This window comes from Macrobrachium rosenbergii, chromosome 8 (genome assembly GCF_040412425.1).
Source record: "Macrobrachium rosenbergii isolate ZJJX-2024 chromosome 8, ASM4041242v1, whole genome shotgun sequence".
In the NCBI taxonomy this organism is placed as follows: Eukaryota; Metazoa; Arthropoda; class Malacostraca; order Decapoda; family Palaemonidae; genus Macrobrachium; species Macrobrachium rosenbergii.
The window spans coordinates 30,548,291-30,554,845 of NC_089748.1; the positions used below are offsets into that span (position 1 = coordinate 30,548,291).

At 38.3% G+C, this 6,555-nt stretch overlaps 1 pseudogene; it reads left to right on the forward strand.

The window, feature by feature from the left end:
- The first annotated feature begins 2,240 nt into the window (after positions 1-2,240).
- The window catches only part of LOC136840646 (retinol dehydrogenase 12-like), a 25,286-nt pseudogene continuing 20,971 nt past the window's right edge, over positions 2,241-6,555 (forward strand).

The window sequence follows — 6,555 nt, forward strand, 5'->3', positions numbered from 1 at the left end:
ATATATAAAAATATATATATATATATATATATATATATATATATATATATATATATATATATATATATATATATATATATATATATATATATATATATATATACATATACAGGGCGTCCATAAAGTCTCTTTACAATAAAAAAAACATATATTACAAAAGCAAATGAATAGACAAACATGTGGATGTTATTACAAAATGAGGAGTAGATATTGAGTTTTTTTGCCTCATTTAATACGCCTCTATATGGGCACCATTAGTTGCACGAAGCACATTAAGAACGTACTCGATTTCTTGCCAAGTTCGCTGTAGCATAGCCTCACCAGTGGTGGCAATGGCATCAGAGATCTTTTGCTTGAGATCAGTGATGTCTTGTATCTTTGCTTAATACATGACATCTTTAACATAACCCCACAGAAAAATGTCCAGGGGAGTGATCTCTGGTGAACGAGGTGGCCAGAGAATTGGGCCATCCCTTCCAATCCACTGGTCTGGAAATGTTTGATTTATGAACTTACAAACATGCAGTCCCGAATGTGGTGGTACACCATCTTCCTGGAAAATGATGGTTGGTTGAAGGTCATCTAGTTGTGGTGCCACATATTCAGTCAAAACATCAAGGTAAACATCTGCAGTAATTGATGCCTTGAAGAAAAATGGACAAATGATTCGATTGTACATGGTCCAGCACACCTTTGGACTATCTCGGTGAAGTTCTCTGGTCACATAGGGATGTTCTGATCCCCATATTCCCACATTATGTATGTTCAGTTTCCCTGAAACATGAAAGGTCGCTTCATCACTGAAACAAACTCGGCTGAGGAATGTTTCATCTTCAGAAATTCGTTCCAGCATTTTAACTTAAGACTCTTTTCGTCTTGGTTTATCATTTGGCTCAAGTGCCTGTAAGAGTTGCACTTTATAAGCGTACAATCGCAAGTTCTTGTGTAGGGCTTTGTGCACTACTGAACAAGGTGGCTGTGAGTGTCTGGCAGCAGTGCAAATGGACTTTGTAGGAGAACAATCAAAGGCTTGTCTTACATGATCGATGCTTTCCTCAGATGTTCTTGGTGGTCTACCCCTCCCTTTAGCCAACACTGTCCCTGTCTCCATAAATTTCTTGTGCAATGCACGAATTGATGGACGTGACGGTGGATCTCTGGCATATATAATATAGACACACACACACACACACACACACATATATATATATATATATATATATATATATATATATATATATATATATGTGTGTGTGTGTGTGTGTGTATAAATATATATATATATATATATATATATATATATATATATATATATATATATATATATATATATATATATATATATATATATATATATATATATATATATGTATATATATATATATATATATATATATATATATATATGTATATATATATGCATATATATACACTATGTAAACATATATATATATACGTGTATATATGTTTACATAGTGTATATATATGTATATATATACATATATAATTATTAATATATAGATATATATGCGAGCGTCTATATTTTAGTGAAAATATCAAAAAAGAAACTCATTAGTCAAAAACATAAATCGAATATACATAACAAAAAAAGAAACAAACGTTAAATATACCATTCGCATACATCCGACTTTCAGTTTTAACTCTCCCCCTCGCAGTTAGCTGACACCACAACGAAAAAAAAAACAGCTTTTTTTGATACAACGGAACAACAACAACAGTTGTTTATATAACCCAAAATCTTGCTCACTATCTTATAAAACCATAAGCATCCGTTACCCCTTGCCGAGAAACAACTTGAGTTGCCAAATAAGGATTTAAGCCATGGATTTACGTCAATGATATTACCAAAACAGCTTTGTCATTTTCGTCACAAAAATATTTTAGATATTCTCCGGATGTTTATCAAAATCCCTTTGAGCTCAAGACAGGATTAAACTGAAATATTAATGCATCTTTAATGAAGAAATTTAGATAAATTGCTATATGGTGATATGAGTTGCCAAAAAGGATTTAACATGAGTTGCTAAAAAGGATTTACGTGATGGATTACGTCACTGATTTTAACCAAACAGCTTCGTTATCTTCGTCAAAAGCAAATGAAGGTATTCTCCGAACTTTTATTAAAACCCCCTTGTGCTCAAGACGGGATTAAAAAGAAATACTAATCTATCTTTAATGAAAATATAAAAAAAAAATTGCGCCATTGGCAACACACAGCAGCCATGATGGCTCCGCTCTGGGCTTTATTGAGAAAGAGGATGCACCCTGTTGAGGACACAGGGAGAACGAGAGAGCTGTGTTAGTTACTGCTGTGTCAGTGTATATACACGAGCGTCTGTCTCTGTGGTAAGCATTTGGTTCGTGGCAATATTGAGTTCATATATTTTTTTCATAAGTTTTTAGGCGTATGCACGCACGCGCGCTCGCGTGCGCCCTGGCGTTAAGGATACTGAAGTGTCCGTCATTTTTAAGAGTTAAATAATTTTTATTTTTGCTTTGCAAGACTACTATTTGTGTAATGCAGTCTTGGATCGCTATACAGGTCTATGGATAGGTCACTATATATGCCTATGGATAGATCGCTATATAGGACTATACAGAACTATGAATAAATCACTATGTAGGCCTATGGTTAGGTCACTATATAGGATTATATACAACTATGAGCAGATCGTACATAGGCTTATGGATATGTTAAGCAGCAGGACAAAAATGTTTACCTTCCAGTTTAAAATATATATATATATATATATATATATATATATATATATATATATATATATAAATATATGTATGTATAATATATATATGTATATATATGTATATATATATATATATATATATATATATATATATATATATATATATATATATATATATAACATATGGATAATTATAGTATATCTATATAGAAGGGAACAATTCTAATTGACTGACTAACATGTGGATAATTGGTTATCTTCTGAAGGGAACAATTCTAATTGACTGAATCGACAAGTGTGTCAGGGTTCTCTTCTCTCTCTCTCTCTCTCTCTCTCTCTCTCTCTCAAAATAACTGACAAAAGAACAGAAGTATGGGAGAGATTATCTGCTCATATCGAGATAGACAAAAGATAACGGGTAAAACAAAATAATTGTTCATTGTTCCGCGAGGCGTGAGAAATGAGCGCGGGAGACCTTGAAAGTACTTAAGCAACTGTTCGACAGAGCAATGTAAACAAAGAGACGACGCATGCGCGAGACAGGGGCGTGGTTTAGGGGGAGGCGTAGGGAGGTCTGTTGTTTGTCAAATGATGAGTGAGCTTTTTCTACGGCCGTATGATGCCTTGTTATATGCTAAACAGGAAATTCAGCTATTAAGCAGCAGTTATACGATGAATGCAGGAGTGACTGTAGCAAATTCTGAGTAATAAATAAAACTGAGTAGTATTTTGAGATTTCCTGATGGAATGGAATATAATATACAAATTTATGCCAAAAGCTAATCATAATTACGGTTCTTTGCAGAATCCCGTCGCCCCCTAGCTGCAGCCCCTTTCATCCCTTATGCTGTACCTCCTCCATTCATATAATCTTTCCTCCATCTTACTTCCCCCAACCCTCTTCTAACAATTGTTTCATTGTGCAACTGCAAAAGGTTTTCCTCCTGTTACACCTTTCATACCTTTCTACTCTGTTTCCCTTTCAGCGCTGAATGGCCTCGTCATAGGTCACAGCTCTTGTTTGGCCTTTTGCCTAATTTTTATACATTCCATTCCATTCCTCGCTCTGTTATTTCGCGAGATGATAATGATCTTTTCTTTCTGTGTTTTATCTATTCAGAGTTGAAGAGAACGCCTTGCAAGATATAACAGTACTCAGTTCTGTTTTAATCCTAATGATTCTATCTACTTTTTCAGCCCAGCCAGCCTGAACGAGAACTGCCATGGAAATTTTGTCGATGGGGTATGTCACATGGGCTACAATCCTTGTCCCGCCCTTCCTGATGGTTTTAGTCTTCGTCCTGGGAATACTTTATCGATTCAAGACGCCCTTAGCTAATATAGACCACATCCGGATGGACGGGAAGACAGTTGTTATCACAGGAGCTTCAGCAGGTTAGAGAGAGAGAGAGAGAGAGAGAGAGAGAGAGAGAGAGAGAGAGAGAGAGAGAGAGAGAGGTCTCATAACAAGGGCATTACAGCTGGTAAGAATGAGAGAGAGAGAGAGAGAGAGAGAGAGAGAGAGAGAGAGAGAGAGGTCTCATAACAAGAGCATTGCAGCTGGTAAGAATGAGAGAGAGAGAGAGAGAGAGAGAGAGAGAGAGAGAGAGAGAGAGAGAGAGAGAGAGGGAGGTCTCATAACAAGGGCATTACAGCTGGTAAGAATGAGAGAGAGAGAGAGAGAGAGAGAGAGAGAGAGAGAGAGAGAGAGAGAGGTCTCATAACAAGAGCATTGCAGCTGGTAGAAGAGAGAGAGAGAGAGAGAGAGAGAGAGAGAGAGAGAGGGAGGTCTCATAACAAGGGCATTACAGCTGGTAAGAATGAGAGAGAGAGAGAGAGAGAGAGAGAGAGAGAGAGAGAGAGAGAGAGAGAGAGAGGTCTCATAACAAGAGCATTGCAGCTGGTAAGAAGAGAGAGAGAGAGAGAGAGAGAGAGAGAGAGAGAGAGGAGGTCTCATAACAAGGGCATTACAGCTGGTAAGAATGAGAGAGAGAGAGAGAGAGAGAGAGAGAGAGAGAGAGAGAGAGAGAGAGAGCAGAGGTCTCATAACAAGGGCACAGCTGGTAAGAATGAGAGAGAGAGAGAGAGAGAGAGAGAGAGAGAGAGAGAGAGAGAGAGAGAGAGGTCTCATTACAAGAGCATTGCAGCTGGTAAGAATGAGAGAGAGAGAGAGAGAGAGAGAGAGAGAGAGAGAGAGAGGGGAGAGAGAGAGAGAGAGAGAGAGAGAGAGGTGTCTCATAACAAGAGCGTTACAGCTGGTAAGAATGAGAGAGAGAGAGAGAGAGAGAGAGAGAGAGAGAGAGAGAGAGAGAGAGAGAGAGAGAGAGAGAGAGAGGGGTCTCATAACAAGAGCGTTACAGCTGGTAAGAATGAGAGAGAGAGAGAGAGAGAGAGAGAGAGAGAGAGAGAGGTCTCATAACAAGAGCATTGCAGCTGGTAAGAATGAGAGAGAGAGAGAGAGAGAGAGAGAGAGAGAGAGAGAGAGAGAGAGAGAGAGAGAGAGAGAGAGAGAGAGAGAGAGAGAGGTGTCTCATAACAAGAGCATTACAGCTGGTAAGAATGAGAGAGAGAGAGAGAGAGAGAGAGAGAGAGAGAGAGAGAGAGAGAGAGAGGTCTCATAACAAGAGCATTGCAGCTGGTAAGAATGAGAGAGAGAGAGCGCAGTTATCATAACAATCATAACAGGAGCACCAGCAGGTAAGAGAGAGAGAGAGAGAGAGAGAGAGAGAGAGAGAGAGAGAGCAGTTATCATAACAGGAGTACCAGCAGGTGAGAGAGAGAGAGAGAGAGAGAGAGAGAGAGAGAGAGAGAGAGAGAGAGAGAGAGAGCAGTTATCATAACAGGAGCATCAACAGGTAAGAGTTACAAGGATTAGGATGTCTCGAAGACGTATTAGTCCATCCGCGGAGACATCACTTGCTCGCTTATCTCTAGGAGCAGGTTTTACTGCTCATTCACAGTGTTCTTCTAATGATTTTGTTTAGCTTTCTTTTAAACTTTTCCACACTTGCTGTTGACAACATCTGGTGGCAGGTTATTCCATGTGTCACATACCTTGTATGTGAAGAAGTTCCCAAAATCTGTATTGTATCTTTTCAGTTATAGATTCCATCCATTATTTCTTGTCTGGTTTTCGTTTACTGTGAAGAGGTTACCGTCTAATTTTGTTATGCCTTTCAGTATTTTGAATGTTTCTACGAGTTGTCCTCGCAATCGTTGTTTTTCTAAGCCATATATGCTCAGGCTCTCTAGTCGTCTTTGGTAACCTACTTGCCCGATGGATGGAATTAAGTTTGTGGCTCTTGCTTGTACCCCTTCTAATCTATTTATGTCCTTTCTTAGTGTTGGTGACCAAAAACTGTACTGCATATTCAAGATGAGGTCTAACAATTGATGTGTAGAGCTGCAGCACCGTTTCCTTGTTTCTGTATTTGAACTGCCTCTTTATGCATTCCACTAGTTTCTGTGCCTTCTTTTCAGCTTTTATGCACTGTTTTGTGGATTTATGTTCTTGGTAATAATGACTCGAAGGTTCTCTTCTTTTTCTACACTGTGTATGTCATTCCCAAACAGCATGTAGTTGGCATAAGGGCTGTTTTTTCCTATTTGTAACACTACATTTATCCAAGTTAAATGGCACTTGCCATCTTTTTGACCACTCTCCTATTTTCTTAAGATTATTTCTTAAACTTCCCACTACTGTATCTGGGTCTGCTGCAATTACACCTAGTTTGGTGTCAGCTGCAAATTTGGCTATTCTGCTAGTTAAGCCTACATACATCAATGTCGTTAATGTAAATCAGAAACAAGAGCGGGCCAAGGACAGAGCCCT